Source organism: Pelecanus crispus, chromosome 2 (assembly GCF_030463565.1).
Source record: "Pelecanus crispus isolate bPelCri1 chromosome 2, bPelCri1.pri, whole genome shotgun sequence".
NCBI lineage: Eukaryota > Metazoa > Chordata > Aves > Pelecaniformes > Pelecanidae > Pelecanus > Pelecanus crispus.
Genome location: NC_134644.1, coordinates 4,657,042 through 4,674,839, shown reverse-complemented (window position 1 = coordinate 4,674,839; position 17,798 = coordinate 4,657,042). Strand labels below are relative to the sequence as shown.

Here is a 17,798-nt window from a genome sequence, read left to right as displayed (position 1 = left end):
TTCTTCTATGTGGCCCCATAGGTTATTTTAAGACTTTTCTAACCTCTTTTGTGGATGCAATAGAATTGTGATCACTGCTCATCCTGTAGAAGGGCAAGTCAATTCCTTGGGGGGATTTGTTCACTGTTTGTACCTGAGATTAAACAGAAAATCAAATAAAATAATAATTAAAAAAAATAGTGGGGTAACCTGTTTCAAATCCATTGGTTTAAGATTATTTTTTCCAGGCAGAAGGGATAAAATTAGAGATTCCCAACAACCCTGTGAAACCTAAGCCTCAAGACATTTCAGCCAGTGCTTTTGGAGGCCTCCATTTTCAGAGCGCCAATTTTATGAAACCGTACAAGGGGGCCTCTAAAGATACAGGTGCTCAAACTCTTTCTTCACTTTTCTGAAGACCTTCAACTCTTTATGAAGATTACAGGGACTTATTTTCCCCATAAGTCTTTACTTGCTAAGTAACATGCTATCCCATGAATCACTCAGTCTTAACACGTCTGGGGATTGTAACTCTGTTCCTGCCCATTGTTCCCCCATGTGTTGCAGTTGTACCTAGCCTCACATAACAGCCATAAGACCACTGAGTAAAGAATGCTTTCTCACTTTGTAACTGTGAGGAACATATACAACCCCTATAATAAACTCATCTTGCATTTCAACTCAGTTCTTTGCTAGACCATTGATCATAACTGTGCTTTCCATCACCTCTCAAGAAGCATTGAACAGAGGGATACTATGACAAATAGCACTAGTATTTAAACCCTCTATCTCATTCTCATTAATAGCCTTTTAAAACTTCCATGCAAATGCTTTACAATTGCTTAATATACAGATATTCTCATGTTACTGCACTTTAATAGCCAGGTATTTCACTTTAATAGCTAGGTATTTTAAAGCATTCTTGACATACATTTTGGTTTTATTTTTAAATAAGAAAGATTTAGTATGGTAGTGATGTGACCAGAGTATCTTTTAGCAGTTTTTAGAGTTTCTTCTCTCATTCAATGCACTCGTGTATTGAATGTGTGACCTGTCTTTTACAATACATAACGGTCAGCATACAGGGCTCATCTTAATTATGGCACACAAAAATACACATTCTCTACCTCTTACCACCAAAGCCACTCTATCACTCCCCTTCTCAACAGGGGAGAGAAAATATACTGAAAAGCTCGTGGGTCAAGATAAGGACAGAGATCACTCAGCAATTACTGTCACAAGAAAAACAGACTCAACTTGGAGAAAATCAGTTTAATTTATTACCAGTCAAATCAGAGGATATCAGTAGGATAATGAGAAATAAAACCCAAATCTTAAAACACCTTCGCGCACCCCTCCCTTCTTCCCAGGCTCAACTTCACTCCCAGTTTTCTCTACCTCCTCCCCCTCAGCAGCGCAGGGGGATGGGGAATGGAGGTTGTGGTCAGTTCATCACACATTGTCTCTGCTGCTCCTTCCTCCTCAGGGGAGGACTCCTCTCACTCTTCCCCTGCTCCAGCATGGGGTCCCTCCCACAGGAGACAGTCCTCCACCAACTTCTCCAACGTGGGTCCTTCCCATGGGTTGCAGTTCTTCACAAACTGCTCCAGCATAGGTCCTTTCCATGGGCTGCAGTCCTTCAGGAGCAAACTGCTCCAGCATGGGTCCCCCAGGGGGTCACAAGTCCTGCCAGCAAACCTGCTCCAGTGTGGGCTTCCCATGGGGTCACAGCCTCCTTTGGGCATCCACCTGCTCTGGTGCAGGGTCCTCCCTGGGTGCAGGTGGATATCTGCTTCAGCATGGGCTTCCATGGGCTGCAGGGGCACAGCTGCCTCACCAGGGTCTTCACCATGGGCTGCAGGGGAATCTCTGCTCCAGTGCCTGGAGCACCTCCTCCCCCTCCTTCTTCACTGACCTTGGTGTCTGCAGAGCTGTTCCTCTCACATATTCTCCCACCTCACTCTGGCTGCAGTTGTGCCGGGTTGGTTTTTTTCCCCCCATTCTTAAACATGTTATCCCAGAGGCGCTACCACCATCCCTGATTGGCTCGGCCTTGGCCAGCGGCAGGTCCATCTTGGAGCCAGCTGGCATTGGCTTTATCGGACACAGGGGAAGCTTCTAGCAGCTTCTCACAGAAACCACCCCTGTAGCCCCCCTGCTACAAAAGCCTTGCCACGCAAACCCAATACAATTATTCAGCCAAATTCTGTAAATAGTATTGGAACTGGTAGTATGCTTTGATTCGTCTAAATAATAGTCCCTTACCACACAAATAACTGGTCTTTGAATTTGTTTCTAGTGCGTGACTCCTCTGACTATTACCTAGCTTTCCTGGCCAGGTAGAAAGTATTACTTATTAACAAAGTGAGTATGTTTAATTTTTATACTCTGTATCTGAACTGGTTGCACTAGACTTCCACTAAGCCAATGGGGATGGGGAAAAAAACCCACATTTAACCTGTTTTAGATGCTTATGTTAGTACAAGGTTCCTGTCTTCTTGACTATACAAGAAGGTTAGCTAAAGTTCAGATGCTGTTTTTTTGGACATACATTAGATTACATAAACACACCTTGTTTCTTCTTGTTTGAGATCCAGAAATGACTACTGTCATGTCTCAGTCTCCCAGGAGCTCCCATCTTACAGCTAAGCCCAGCACAGCCTCAATGTTTCCTCATCTGTAAGTGTTGGTGAGGTGCATCCTACACTGGGTGAAACTGGAAAGCAGACTGGTAGAGCTGCTGAATTCCTGGGTATGAGAGCATATTTTTCGGACTGGAAAAAAATTAATTAAATGGTCATATGAAGGAAAGGTAAAACACATTTTTTTAAATGACCAGTGATCTTCAATATTTCAAGATTTTTGGTGTTCAGCTTGAGACAGCCAAGAGGTGTCTTCTTATTTAGAGGTGAACAATTTTTAATTAAGGGAAATAAATGTGACTGAACATATCTCTTCAGCTTTCAGATGGATGACCTTCCTGGCAAATGTAGAAGGACAGCAAATTTCCAATCCCTAGCATTTCAGGACGTAACTGTGATCACTGAGCTGGATAATTAGTGATCATCTCCAGCTTTAGGAAAGAGCAGCTCTCTAATGAAATACTATGAAGCAATCCAGAGTTAATAAGAACAAATATGCTTTTATATATGCTGTTTCTGCAATGTTTATGATCTCATTTATGAGTGTAAGGTTTCATTATAATCTCTTGCAGGAATCCAGGTACTAAAGATAACAATTTTACACACATAAACTTATGTATTTGCTGACACACTTCTTTGGTCAGTGAAGAGACTCACGCCTATGACAGAGATTGTACTGTAATTTGTGTATAGTATTAATTTCTTTTTACATCCCTCAATTCCTTTTCACAGACCGAAGTTCAGAAATGATATAATGTTATTCATGGTCTTTCCTTGCTGGGACTTTTTTGTAATGCTTGTGGTAACACATTTTCTCTCCATTGGCACACACACTTTCTCTTCAAACCACCTCTAACATGCTGATGTCTTCAAACTGGTACTTTTCTGTCATGCAGATTTTCAGATTTCTACCATAGGAGTGGGTGTGACTGTTAAAAAATTTAGAGTAAATTTGAATGTCATCCCAGCCTCCAAGAAGCTCCTGAAAAAACCCTTCTTTTACATTGCTTTCCTCTAAACATATCTGGTAATGTTCAAGAAATTTCCAATAACTCTCAAGGAGAGCTCCTGTTCTCAGCAGTTGGGTTTGGTCCCCATTTTGGGTCACATGTCTCCATCCCTCACAGTCAGTGTGGCTGCGTTAGCTCTTGAATCTGTACACCTGCTTTGATGTGCAGTTTTTGGCTTCAACAATAGACAGACCCATTTTACCCACAGAAAACCAAAGCGTCCGGACTAATGTCCGCATTCATAAATAGGTTAAGAAAAGGCAAAAAGAGGACAAAGTGTCTTAATGGAAAATTCTAGGTGGCCTCAAGTATAGACGCACAGAAGACAAGAAGAAAATAATATGCTAATAAATAATTAGAAATGGGCATGTTAAGCCAATTCTAATTGTCAGAGACTAGTGTGGTTAGTTTTCATGTGTTTAACAGGATATTCTATTTGCCTATCACAAAGGTATTCTACCTTCTCATTGATCACTTGGGACTGAAGGCAGGATCTAGAAGCATGATATCTGCTAGGCCTTTTAGAGGAGTTCTTGAGCTTTATTTTTTTTTCCCATTTTTAAATTTTTTCCTAGCTTTAAATATCTATGCTGCTATTTTACTTGGTTTTAATCCATTTTTTGATAGCTAGGCTGCTTCTTTTCAGTCACTCTGTTTGTTTTGTCTGGACAACTCTTTTCATTTGCACATCAGTTTTCTTCATCCTACCTATTTTTTGCTTCTGAATTCACTTTCACTGCCGTTTTGATTGATTTCTCATTCCATTCATCTATGATAGTAGAGGGCTTGGTTTTTTATTGGAAATATTAACAAAAGTAATCATAAAATTGTTGAGGAGATAGGATCCTAAACCATCATTTCTTTGTCTGGTTCCAAATGTACTTGAGAAACAATGAAATTCATGACTCACAAAGTTGGCCTAGTATATGAACTGAATTTTAAATGTAACTGCAATGCAGGTGTTCTAACTGTCTGTAATAATTCAATCAGATGTATTTCGTCAGCTTATACTTAGAATTTCTTGTGGATGCATTTTCAATATTGTTAAGCTTAAATGTTTCAAGTGATGAGATACTCTTCATAGTGTTTCATTAGCTGGCAAACACATGTTCACTGACTCCCCTTAAAAGAAAAAAAAGAGAGAGATGAAAAAGAAAGGTGTAAGTGATGCCTCTTGTATTCCAGTACTGAAGTGCGATCACTGTATGAGGGTCAGATGGGCAAATACAGATTTGGATGCGCGGACAGCATCTCACAGATCAGGGAATGGAACCTCGATCTGATTGTGCTTAAGCAATTCATTAAGAGGTGAAGAGAGAAACTAGATCTGTTTGCTCAGACCCTGTTTACTGAAGGAGGTAATATTTCTCAGCCTTTTAAGGGTTTGTGTAGTCTACAGAGCAGAGAGATCTCTGTAACCTCCATTATTCTTCTGTAGCTGTAATTTCCAGTGCCAGGCTTTGTTCAAATAGCATCATCTACATTTCAATCTCTGTCATTCTTTAAAGATGAGAGACAGTGTATTCAGACACACTAGTTTCTCTCCAACCCTGCTACGTTTGTTAGAGCACCCATTTTCTGCTGCAGCCCAAATGTGAGGTTCCTCAGGCATAAACATAGATAGTTGTATTGGTCCCTGCTATTTAAGCAACCTTTTTTTCCATGCAGGACTTCATGACACAGCTTTTAATGAGTTTATCTGCCTTGTGATTTGTAACATCTCATAACCCTGTTAGAGAAGTCAAGTTCTCTGTAGGATTCCAACCATCTCTAACATAATGCACAGTTACATGGGACTTCCCTATTACTTATGTAATGCAGATACAAATATGTACAAATATAGCTAGGGAACTGCTAGGAATGTTCTCCAGAGGAGGAAAAAACTCAGCCAGCCAAGACATTATTGCTGCTACAGCTTTTCCTTTTTAACATAAGGAGATGGTGCTGGGGACAATCAGCAGAACATAACAACCTCTTAAAAGCCTATACCTTGTTTAAAAAAGAAAAAAAAAAGTCTCAGAATATATAATATTGGGTAAGGTAGTTTCAAAGAGAAGGTTCAGAATTTCTGGTGAGTTCTATCACAAAAAACATCTGAGAAAATCAGTGTTGCAAGACAATGACAGTGCCCTTGATACCAACCAACTTCAAGCACCTTTCAGAGACACAAAAATTAAGATCCTAGGTTCCAGATGGTCCTTAGCCTGTCAGCTAGGTGGGATACATGTTTACAGATACATGCTTTTCTCATGTGATATCTCCACATGAGGTATCTGGGTTTTTCTGAGAAAGCCTAGTGTGTTGACTCTTCTGTCTAAGATGCTTGAAGCTGGTGGGAGACCTTGATGTTGTGTTGGTGTTCTGTTTAGTACACCAGCACTTGAATCTCCCACTGGGCACATCAGGTGTCAGTTATGGTTATTGCAGAAGCTGAAGAAAGACACGCTTGTTTAAAAAGTTTTTAAGCTTATTAAGGTTATTTGCACAAAACATGAATGACAACTGAAATAAGAAAGTCTAGAAATAGGCATATTCTACCAACATGTGGTTCACAACGCTATGCACAAACACAAGTATCTACATGAAACTTTCCTTTTTAGGCAGGCAAGATATCTAGGTCTTAGAAATGCAAGGCAACAGGTTACAAAGCCAAAAAATCGTTGCCCTACATTTATGTGTTCACTTTTTTGCCCTCTGGTAGTAGTAATAATTTCTGTGACAGGCAAATAATATGATGACAACACTGATTTAGGGACATTAACATGATTCTTTTCCCTGCTTGTTTTGTATTCATGAGCTTGGAGGAGCATTGGATGAGCAGTCAAATAACAAATTGGGAAATAAAAAAAGATCTCTTAAAAAGGAGCCTGTAAAAAAAAGAAAAAAATCAGAATCAGTGACTTCTCATGTTGCTCAGCTATTAATATCCAGCACCTGGAGGGATATTATTCAAGTCTCTAGCAAGTGTGCTGCTGGCCTGCTCTTTCTTGGGTTTGCTGAGTCAGCAGCCTAAGAAGATTTACTGTGGAGTCAGCTTGAAGAGATAGCTGCGATGCAGAACCAAAGCTACATTAAAAGGAAGGGGGAAAAGGAAGCGAAAGAGCAGGAAGAGAGGAAAAGCATAAGAAAAAAAATGCACATTTGCATCACTGCACTGTTAGGGATTTGGTCTTTTATATGCCCTCCTGCCCCTCTCGCCATGGCTTGTAATAAATTGTTTCTTCCCAATCTGCGAAATAAACTCCGCTGCTTCTCAGAGGGAATGTATGTCCTATGGCAAGATTTGGGGCCTCCCTGAGGATCAAGTAGCTATGCTGTGAGCCTGCCTGGGGGAGCATGCAGGATCAGTGCTTGCCCCAGGGTTACACACCACAAGGCCCTCCAGATGAACTGTCCAGAGGTTGTCTATGCAATAGCCATAAGGTCAGAAATTACTTGCAAGGCAGACATACAGTGCTTAAGGATGCTTCCAGAGCTGCTTTTTCAAAGCAATAGAGACATGGCTATTTAATCAAAACCTATGAGGCCCATTAAAAAACACTGCCAACCATAAAGCCTAAGTGTTGCTACCACTGCAGTCCCCAAGGGCACAGAACCCAACTCAACAAAACCCTCTTTGTTCCTCTGGGCAAGGGGCGAATAGCTCACTCCAGGCGAGCTTGTATTCATGTTCCTGAAAAGAAAATGGGGTTTCTCTCAGATTTTTTTTTCCCCATGTGGAAATCACTTGGAAGTGAGGCTTTTGGAGGTATGGGTCCCCTTCTATACTAAATACGGTGATCTCTGTGATATATTTCTTCCATGCCGTATAATGCTAATTGTGCACAAAATGGAGAGCATCACCTTCCTAATGAATGGGACCTGCTCTGTACTTTCCTGTGCATGGTAGAGCAGAGTTGTGTGTACCTAACTGATGTCAAGATTTGTACTTAGACTGATCTTTAGCCACCTAAATGCTGGATGTCTAGATTAAGATATTTACCTATATTAATACATACTAATGATGCTTCTAAAGTCAATGGCAAGGGACAGACACCTCTAGATATTGGTATAATCCATCCTAACGCCCCCAGTGTTGTCCTTACTGCAGGATCAAAAAAAAATTAGCTCAGACTAGACTTTAGTTTCTTTAGTTTTTAGAAACCTCATCTTTATTGAGCAGTATGTTACATTTTATGAATGTCATGTGGATGATGAATAGATGACAGTAAGTCGCTGTTGCCCAATTTATTGTCTTGCGTTATCAACATCTTGGGACTCATCTTCATAGGGTGGTTTGCAAGGTTATCACAAATGCTGTTTACTACCTTTCCTGGAATACATTTTTAAAGTAGAGTATTGAATGTGTGATCTTGTATGGGGGAGGGCAGATGTCAATGGATCCTTGTGTCTTTAGTAAGGAAAAATAAAAAATGCATACCATTAAATACTTAAGGATCTTTAAAAAAATGAAATAAGATCCATTTTAGAGAGAACAGGAAAAATATTTTCCCCACATAATTACATTTTAATGTTTTAAAAATATTTTTGGTACTTTGACAGATTTATTCTTTCTAGTAAAGTTTAAAGAATTTAAACTGAGTTTCAACCACTTTTTCCCTTTTTTTTTGTACAAAATAAAATTTCTAAATAAATATTGTCTTCAGACAAGATACAATATGAAAAGGGAGCACTTTATAACTCTCCTCCCCCTTTCTAAAAAGGAACAAATGACAGCTTTTTTCTTTTTTTTTTTTTTTTTGCTGTCCATACAGTTTAGACTGTAAACTTAATCAACGTGTTGTTTCCTGAGGGACAATAGTCTCAATGAACGTCTTTCAGCCAGATTTCATTTGTGCTAGTTGGTGGGTTTAACCGTTTCCCAAGCTTTGTATGCACTCGGTGGCTGCGCTCACAGTCCCAATATACTTTATATATGTACACTTAGGCTGAAAAATTCTGTTGAGGATTGCAAAGTGAAAAAGTTTTTTACTGTTCCTGGCCTTCCCAATAACACATTTATGCAATGTCCTTTTCTGTCAAACATTGCTCAGTAGGCTTCTTTTGGAGTGTAAAATTCCTATTAATTCTCTAAGAGCTTTAGATTGAAAAAGAAAACACTTTAGCTTCTGTGTACTCTTTTCAAACGCTTTCGGTACCACAATCTCACTCTGACTCAGCATCTGCACCAAAGGGTGTTATCCAGGTGTTATTTAGGCTAAATACAGGCTGTTGATTTGGTTGTTTGAAGACTCCTCGAACAGTTTGTCAATAATTGGAGCTACTGGTATTTGAAGATTTGGGAAGGGAAAGTAGAGAGATTTTTCTTTTTTTAATTATTCTTACCTGACAGCCACATCTGAGCATGTTACATATTTTGGCATAAAACTGTTCTGGACCTTTATTTTGGCTTTCTTGTTTGTTAAGGGCTTGCCAGGTAACTGATAATGCAAAATGTATATTGAATAAGATTAGAGATACGCTAAAGCTCAAGGGTATAAATTTGTGTTTACTTCCTTACAGATATTAGAATGTACTTTTTTCTTGCTGCCCCCTGGCTGAGCTGGTTTTAGTTATTATATCTCTGTTAGCTGGTTTTATGATCATTTGCTCCATTACTTAGACAACATAACAAAATACATGACATGTTTGTATTGCAATAGAAACTAAATTCTCATGGAATTTCAGGCTAAGCTAGTCCATTTCATTACCTCTTCCAGTCATGTAGATGCGCAAATTCTAAACCTTTCTGGCCATCATGTATTGTCTATTATGTCTGCAGTAATGCAGAACACCAGGTGAACCAACTGTGTGCTAATTTAAAACAACTATGGAATCCCACTGCATATTTTCAGCCTAAAAGCTTTGACATCAAAAGTGATGAAGCTGCCATTCATCCTGTAACTGCCTGTAGCTGTAGGCATTCCCTTGGGCACTCCATTTGCAGAGCAGCTGTGGGAGAGTCAGGAATTTTGTACAGGCAGGCAATATCAGTGGGAATGGGCTGTAAGATGCTGAAGGGCCTTTGATACCCTAAGGAAAGCAGACTAAGGTGATCACATCTATGCATATGTATTTATTTTTCCATTCCTCCAGGTCAGCTATCTCCCCCCAAATCCTGAATGCTATGGGTGGCTTCAACTAAATTTGACAGAAGGACAACATTCTCAGACCAATTAATTTTCTTACAGTTACCTAAAAATGTTTAGGCAAAGACAGAGACTTTGTTAATTCCTTACAGAAAAATGAACTTCAGCATAAGCTCAAACCTTGCTAGACACCAGAGTGTCCAAACAGGAGCTCAACTAGGAGACACTAATCTATGTGATCAATGGCTAAAGCCTTCTGCTACTGCTCACAATACTCATCAGCTTTTTTTTTTTTAATCTAACAGCTAATTCAGGTGTCTGGCAATTCAGGATCTGGCAATTAGAGCGGTAACCTAAGGCATGAGAGCTTGAAGATGAAGTGTTCTTGTTGCCCCAGATTAGTGCTTGATCTGAGCAATGCTGCAGCTTCTTGTTGCTCAGTTCCCTCTGTGTCAAATGAGGCCAGCTGCACTGCCCTGTCGCTAAAAAGTGTGGAAAAGATAAATCCGCTTAATGCTAAGGTGTGCTCAAGTATTAGAGTGACGGCGCCAAAGACAGATGTATGGGTTATGAGAAGTTTTGCTAATCTCAGCGCTGCGCTATGGAGGAGCACATGCCGGTGAGCTGCCTGGAGACCTGCATGTAAGCCCAGGGTCAAGGAGCTCTGTGAGACACCTGGCTTTCAGACATGCTGAGATCCATATCTTCAGCTAACCTGAAAAAAATGTTGGGTTCTGTATTTGGTTTATTTTGCAGCTCAAACTGTAAACAAGACGATCAGTCGTATCCGAGTGAAGCACAACAACATTATTTCACCAGTTCATTGTACTGAACCAACGATCAAGCATCCCTCTTTTTCTGCCTTTTCTCTCACATTTCTTTGTACGTGACCTGCTATCTAACTTATTCTGACCCACAAAATCTATGCACATGTACTGATAGTACATGGCATAGCAGCTGGGGCACCCCTGGGTGCTCTGGAAAAGCACAGGTGGGGATGGCCAGGGCACAGTGCAGTGCCTCCTGTTTTTCTAACACTGATGTGAAAGTCCCATGTAAATATTCATCTGATTAATGTCTTCATCTTTGTGTCAACATACTTATTCCTTCTCCACTTCACCGGAGTTTATTTGTTCTATTTATTCAACTGTTTACTAGCTGCATTTTAATCTTTTAGGGATTTTTCTGTGAATTAAAGGAGTAGATGGGAACCAGATAGTATAAGGTTGATTTTGCTTTCATTTTCACACTGTAACCTATTGGTTACAACATTAATTCTGCACCTATTTAATTGCAGGACACAAAGATAGAAATTCAATTTCTTTTCCCTCTTGTGTCCATGGATTTTTCCTACATCTTTGCTAACAAAATCCAAAATAACACCTTGTGGGTGACAATTAATATTTGAGGGGCAGGTCATCTTGTACTGAGGTCAGGTCCCACCGCATGGCACAGCTTCCAACTGGAGGCTTTTGGATGTTGAGCAACGTGAAGTGGCAATCTTCCAGCTGTGTTCTTGGCTTTGGGAAAAAACCAAACACCAAACAGCTGCAGAAGCTGGCAGAAGCCATTGTGAAATAACACTGTCAAAAATGTGGAAGAATGAAAACCTGAGTTTAATGTAATGTGACAAAAAATAAAGGATAAGTGACAGGGATGTGTACAAATAACATTAGTCTAGAGAAAATTCTGTTTTCAGTACTGATTGCTTGCATTTTGGGGCAGTGTTTTTTATTCAGTTTATTTCTTTCATATGTGAAAATGTGAAATATTTATATCTGTTGTCAAAGGTGTCATGTAGAAATTCTGAACACAGTAATCTTGATCAAATAAATGACAGTTAATATACATTGGAGTCACCCAGACTAACCCATGAGGGAAAATACAAAATAAATTTCACTAATTTTGCTTTCAAATCTTTGTTTACCTTAAGTATGACAGCAATTTGCCCTCATGGCAGAGGAATCTCTTCCTCTCTCTTCAGTATGTATTAGACATACAGTATTTACGTGTGTTAATGTTTTCTTCTGATAGGAGGAAAATCAAAGCAGTCTAAAATAGGTACCCCCATTTTTGACCCTACTTTTCCCCATGGAAAAGGAAACCTTATTCTTTCTATTAACTTCAATCTGAAGCAAATTAAATATTACTGCAGTTTAATCTTACCATTTCAAGGGCTTCATGGCTGTATCTTTTTTTTTTTTTTGTCTGTCATACTATAATTCAGAAATAAGTGGAGTTATGAAAATTTAGACCATTTACCTTAGAAGAAATGCTTTGTGTGTCTTTATTCCATTGCACATATATGGCTGTAGGATAGGCAATAAGGGCCTGAACTCCCTGAGATGTAAAAATAATATACATGGCGGAACTGAGTTTTCTCTCTGCAACTGGAAATACATTAGCAGAAGAGAAATTAACTTCTTGGAAGGAAAGGATATGAGTAGGGAGCTGAAAATGAAGCTGTTAAAGTTAATATCTGAGAAATTCTGGCCACTTCAAGTCCTGGGCAGGCGTTCATGTGGGAAATTCGTCTGAACCTGAGCACCAACCTTTTCTGAGGTTTTTGGTTTACTAAGAAGAACAATCAAGGGAAAGACACAGGCATAAACTCATAGCTGTCATGCAAAGCAGGGCATGTTTTCTGAGGTGGTGTTGCAGGTATTACGTGGCTCTCACCACCCACCGCTGTTAACTATAGAGGCAAAATTTGGCTTGTATTGCTGGGATACATACTACATCAAGATGTGTGGGAATCTAGGACGGCTGAAAATTTCAGAAGCAGGTATCAGTGAGGCTATGATGTGGTCTTTGTCACTGATGAAGTAAGATCCAGCATTTTCAAGCCCAAATACATAACAGTAGGCTCTCTTAGTCAACATCCAAGGACCCTGTTAAATACAGCATGCATAAATACCCCAGCAGAGCCCTTACCTCTTTTCCAGGATGCCAATTTATTGATGCTTCCACCCCTTTAGCAAATTAAATCTTGGAAGAGAGGCTTGAACATATCGGAGAGCGTTTATTATCTTTAGAGTAGAGTAGTAACCATGTATGCCTGGACTTCAAAGCCCTTTTTTTTTTCTTGTTCTTTCTTTCTGACACTGAAAAATTGTCTCTTGTTTAAATATGCAAAAGATTCTGAGTCCTAAATATCTGCGCATTGCAGTCAGCTGCAAACAGCACAGCTGAAGCATCTGTTACCCTTGAAGAGAGCCCCTGTGCCACCGAGTTCTGCATCAAGAACACCCTTGTACCTGCCAACCGAGGTGACTGGCTTAACACTTTAGATGCCTGCTGCATTTTGTTGGAGCTGAGAACAACAGGATATGTACCATGAGAATAATAAAATGCATCTTCAATCTGTCCTTCAGTAAGGTATCCCTTATCTGCAAATTTCTGCAGAGCAGTAGAGTAGAAAATGTTGGAGCAGAATCTGGGTCATGACAAGACTCTGAAAGTGAGACCTGTGGCTTATCTGTCAGGGTCTGAAATGCATCCAAGTCCTGCTGGTTTATTTGGAATGAAGTCACCCTTTAAGGGGGAGATCTGTTCTTAGAAGAAGACTATCTCTATCACTGCATGTTGTCCCTCCTTAAATCAAATCATACCCTGCAGTGATATAAGAGTAAAATAGGAATTTGAGGTAGGGTATGCAATCTGGCACTGTGTTTTGTTGTTTCATTTTGTTTTCTAGTAACTTTGCAATGTTGTTTTGTAACCCCTCATATTTCTGAATGTTCTGAAACCTGCTTGAGGTTCGGCTCATGAAATATAGTCATTGGTAAGGATTTTCTAAGAACGCCTCATGAGCAGTGCATGTGTGATAAATACATTGCTGCACGCATTTTATGCTGCTAACAGAGCAGTTAGCAGAGCAGGGGCTGGGTCCCACCTATCTCCTACCCACATGATTGTCTCATGGGCAGTCTCTGTGCAGCTTTCTATCCTCATACCACATGAAGTAAAACATTCAGATAAGGAGTCACGCAGGGATAGGAGCCCCACTTTTTGCAGGACATGGTAACATTCTTACATCATGGTTCATAAGAACTTGGAGTTAGAGTTTATAATGGCTGAGTATTCTTAATACAGCAAGTAGTAAATAATAATATTAGCACATAAAATGTCAGGAAAGGGGTGAAAAAAGAGGAGGAAACTTTGGGAAGGAGAAAGAGGGAGCTGTATGTCTAACACCTGCAGCTAGAACTGGTCTCAAATACATTGTTCCATGCCAGCCCCAACCTTTTATACAGTGTATTACCCATCCAAAACACCAACTCTACTTTTGGGGATCCTATCCCACAGCAATGTGAAAAAAAAAAAAAATTAAAAAGCAGGAGTGGTTTCTAACAGGGAAGATTTACTGGGGTGTAAGAAGGTTATAGCTGGCCCACTGTTAGTACGTAGCCTGCCCAGTGTGTGATGTGGGCTGGAGATTTCATCACGCATTGCTGGTTCCTATCTCTGCTCTCTTTCCGTATAGCTGCTGCTCTCAACTCCTCAGAAAATGGATTTACATTGATGGTCTGGATTTTTTATAGTCTGTAAGAAGAAAATCCCACTACATGTAACGCCTCATCTAAGATGTTCTAGAATTCAACTCTTGTGATTAAAGAAAGGAGTTGGGTGTGATAGTGTTTTCTTATCTCTCAAGCTCCTGTGAAAATGTCAATTATTGCTGTGCGCCTCTTGTGTTTTTATTGTGGTTAATACGTGGGTCCCTGCTGATAGTGAGTCTGGGCATGTGCTTCTCTTTTATGGCATATATGAAAGCAATATGTTTTTATCATTCCTTTGAAATATCAGGAATGGGGAATTGAGGTTCAAAATTGTACTCCATCGCCTGTTCACTGCATGTTCTTGAGTGGGGTACATTTGAATTGCATTCGAATCACAAAGCATGATCCTAGTTCAGAGCTGCATGTTCTCAGGTTCTGAAAATATAGGCTATATGGTTAAAGACAAAGGCCAAATGTCCCATTGTAAGACATTATTTGTCAATATACATTACTTGAGAAGTTGACTCCTTTACTTTAACGAGATAAATACTATAGAAAATGTAATGTGGCTTCTTACATTCAGTGATGTCTAGGGCATCTTTAAACAGGTATAATTTTTAAGCTTACAAAAGCCCAAGACAAAAACATTGCATGTAGCTAAGTTACTATGAATCACAAATGTACCGAATACTGTCTGCTGCAACAGTGAAGGGAATTGTGTTGGTGGAACTGATCACCCCTTTGGCAATGATTTGTCTACCCAGAAGTCAGCTATTCACTGTCATAATACAACTGCATATCACCAGAGATTATGTTTTCTGAGAATTAACATTTAAATGTTGCTGTTAAAGAGCTTGTGCCAGATATTTAAATACTGGTGATCAGCCATGATTAAATCATGTGCCCAATGATAGCGCAATACTTCTGCTGGCCTATAAAATCTGGGGTGCTTTAGGTGGAAAAGCAGTGCACAGATGACAGTTTCCAAGAAGTAGGGTGAGGATGGGATTCATTAGTGCAATATTCACAACTGCACAAATCACCTTGGGCTCTCATTTCTGTTACTAGCAAGAAACAAACATTGACACTGCAAGTCTCTCTCCATACCATGTTTTTCACCCAGGTAACTTAGGCCATAAATATTGACCGACCATTAACAGCATGGAATGTCTGCTGATGCTTCTCAGCAGCACGGCACTGATGCAGTCCTAAATCATAGAATCATAGAATCGTTTAGGTTGGAAAAGACCTTTAAGATCATCCAGTCCAACAATTAACCTACACTACCAAGTCTACTCTAAGCCAATCAAGGGTAGACTACACTAAACTATGTCCCGAAGGGCCACATCTACCTGTTTTTTGAACACTTCCAGGGATGGTGACTCCACCACCTCTCTGGGCAGCCTGTTCCAATTCTTGACCATCCTTTCCGTAAAGAAAAATACACAGGTAAGGTACCCATCGTTCGGCAGACAATCATAATAGGAACCTATTTTATTAGATGACCTAATAAAAGTAGCATTAATATCATTCTCTGTGCACAAACCCAGACTGGATGATTACAGTGGTTAATAACTTCATACAGGCAAATTTTGGAATTTTCTATCATGTGGAAAACTCAGTTTTTCAATATCCTCTCTCATCCTGCAGGAACATGTTCATATATCTGGACTTCCTCACAGCCCACTGCCCTGAGCAGATTCCATCACTTTTAAAATTTTGATTACAAAATAGTGAAATATTTCACACTGACATCTTTAAGACGAGTAGAAACTTTCCTTACCCTTGAATTAGATTGCTCGAATGACACCTCAGTTCCTCAGCTGATCAGTGCAACATTTTATATCACATTCTGTATTTGTATCAATGTTAAATGGCTGTGAATGTGACAAACACATGGGAAAGCACAGCTACCTCATACTCTTCAGAGTTGTAAGTTGGGCCATCGGAGGGACATGGCAGCTCATGCACCGTGGCTCTGCCAGCAATCGTCTTACAGGCACTGCTGTACTTTCCTCCCAGGCAGTGTCCATAGCCCAGGGACAACTAAAGCTGGTCATAAATGCCTCTCAAGATGACTCTTCTCTTTCTCTGGTAATTTGTTTTTGTTGGTGGTGTTTTTTCTGTGTATGGCCTAACTGATCATCATTAGGAAGTTTTCCTATATTGCCTCTCTTCCTTTCTAATCCCCTCTGCTGAGCTCCACGCTGGCTCGTTTCACTGTGTTGGTGCTCTGACGCACCATTCAGTCTGATCTCTTCGTTCCTTCATGAATATGTACTTTATTCCCCTCCTTGAGTTTTTACCGTGAAATAGTGGCGAAACTCTCCAGAGACGGGAAGGAGAAAGAAGGGTTTGTTGAGAAAGCTACTCTAGGCACAGTCTTTTGTGCAAAGATTTGATTCCTTGTGGGATTTGAGTGGGTTTTTTCGGTTGTGGTTGGGTTTTTTTTCCCCTCCACTTTGGCACACTATCTAAACCAATGTCTCTTAGCGCTGAAAGGAGAAGGAGGAAAATTGAGAATGAGCTTGAGTACTTCCCATTACCACTGTTGTAATAAGCTGTTTGCCACCATTCTTCAGTATTCTCCCCAGTCCCAAAGCCCCATTGGGGAATATTAGAGTGAGAGCTGTAGCATGACGCACTTGCTGGAGCCGCCTGTGGGGAGGAGTGAAAGGGAGGAATATGTGTGATAGTTGAGGGCAAATAGCTTTAATTTAATTAGTAGATTAATTAAAGCTTTCTCCCTTGGGCCGGGTATATGTGTGTGTGTGTGTAGAAAGTGTTTCTGCAGCCTCCTGTAGCTGTTCATCATGCATTTCTGTTCCAAGTGTGACTCAGATGGGGTTTCTATTGAACTTGCTGGGAGCCTGCACAAAACAAATTTCCTGTCTAAGATCTTTTCTCTTCAGGGTTTTGTTTAAGTGTAATGAAGTATAAATGGGCAAATAATAATGAGTAATAACAAGAACTTGCCTTGCAAATGAATGTGGCATCCGGCAGCACGACAAATGCAGAACTCCTAAAAGCTTCTCTGTTTCCCAACGTCCCTGCAGTGAGAGAAGTCTTATACAGGAGTACAGGACTATGGGCATAAGTTGAAACAAGGGAAGTTCATACTGGATGTAAAAAGAGGCCTTTTTACCCTGAGGATAACTGAGCATTGGAGTAAGTTGCATAGAGAGGTTGTGCAGTTTCCATTCTTTTCCAAAACCCAGATGGAAAAAGCCCGAAAAACCTGGCATGATCCAATTTCTGACCCTGCTTTGAGTCAGAGGTTGAACTGGAGACTTCTGGCGGTCCCTTCCAACCTGAATTATCCTGTGATTCCATGATTCTATCTGAAAGACATGTCATAGATTGTTGCCATGGTCTTGCAGCCACCAGAGGCAAGGATGTCTGGGTGAAGGCAAAGGTGTGTGAGGGACTGAAGCTCTAAATACAAAATCTGTAGACCAAGAAAAGAAAGTTAAGACAGCTTTGGGCTATCTTTTATATCCTGTTGGTTTTGGGTTGTTCTGACACCTGGTACAGCCTTCCAAGTCTAGTGTAAACATGGACCATTCCTGTATTACCACTGCTGCCTGAAGAGTGAAA

The 17,798-nt window shown here is 40.2% G+C and overlaps 1 protein-coding gene across 1 annotated transcript in view; it reads left to right on the top strand.

Annotated features, from left to right (window-relative positions):
* ADCYAP1R1 (ADCYAP receptor type I) overlaps positions 1 to 17,798 on the top strand; it is a 103,332-nt gene that overhangs the window by 154 nt on the left and 85,380 nt on the right. The gene's annotated exons all lie outside the window — the stretch shown is intronic.